This window comes from Cyprinodon variegatus, unplaced genomic scaffold (assembly GCF_000732505.1).
Source record: "Cyprinodon variegatus isolate N-32 unplaced genomic scaffold, C_variegatus-1.0 Scaffold807, whole genome shotgun sequence".
NCBI lineage: Eukaryota > Metazoa > Chordata > Actinopteri > Cyprinodontiformes > Cyprinodontidae > Cyprinodon > Cyprinodon variegatus.
The window spans coordinates 106,307-107,530 of NW_015151260.1; positions in this window are offsets into that span (position 1 = coordinate 106,307).

Consider the following 1,224-nt stretch of genomic DNA (forward strand, 5'->3'; position numbering starts at 1 on the left):
CAGTGAGCCAGAGGGGGACGAAGAAACCGAACCCGACCCAGTGACGTTAACCTGTACACCGGCGGCCCGATGTGGTCCAGTCAGCAGCCCATCAGCCCCCCATACCCCCCCCCAAAAAGTGTCCTACTTTTCAGAAACCCAAATCTGATCACTTTAGATCTGCTAGCATTGCTATCAACAGCTTAGTGACAGAATCATCCTTCCAGTCTGGGGTGGGAACAGCCTCTCGTTTCAGAAAAAGAAATTGACCAAATCCTGCTTTGAACTGTCCAACATTTTGAAAGCTGTCTTCGGTAAAATGCTTCAAGCAAATGAACGGCTGAGCTTCAAACTTTGCAGGGATCTTCTGATAGACAAAAATAATCCATGCCTGTGGAGTCTTTGGACAGAGAAACTGCCTGCTTTGTAATTCTTGTAGAAGTAAACCCAACTGTAGGCTAAAAAGCTAAACTGCTGTCTTCCATCTACCTATTCATGTTCTTGGGCCGTGAACCAGTGGGCTGGTCTGGATGTACATTTTGGGGCGTGACAAAAGTCCAGGCTAGAAACAAATAAGGCAACTTCCCAGAGTTCATGTCAACTTAGGACTTCGTTTGGATGTTTAGAATTGTGAGATTTGCAGAGAAAGGAGGTGTTGATGGAGTTTGAACTTCTCTGTACTTCCATTTCACCCATTGAACTATCGTTATTCATCTATAATGCAAACTCTGCATTCTATGAAACCTTTTTAAAAAACAGCCATAACAGAGGAGGAAAAGAACATTCCCTCAAGCTCACATCCAGAGCGCTGCTCACAGATGAACAGCTGTAAATTGGGTAAAGTAAGAAGGTTTGCTTAAATAAATCCTGTAATGATCGTGTGTTATAGTTCTGTTTAGGGCTTCATCTGGTTGCATGTAATATTCTTCTTGTTGCACATATTCACTTGGATAGCCTGTTTCTCTATGCTTCTGCTGACTCCCACTCACGTGCTGCTCTGTCAGACCAGCATACCCCGTCAAACCAATATAATACCTATAATCAATACGCATGCCCAAGACGTCTAATTTACATTTATCTCTTTAGTTTTGTGAGAAAAGTAGACTTCAAACTACCTTGATGGGCGTGTTTCCCTTTGGTCGTTTACAAAATAAACAATTTAAGGTGAGATCGCCATATGCTTCAAAAATATCGAAAAGTAAGTAAATAACAGTAGAAGTCCCAGAGAATTCCAGTTTTCCTGCA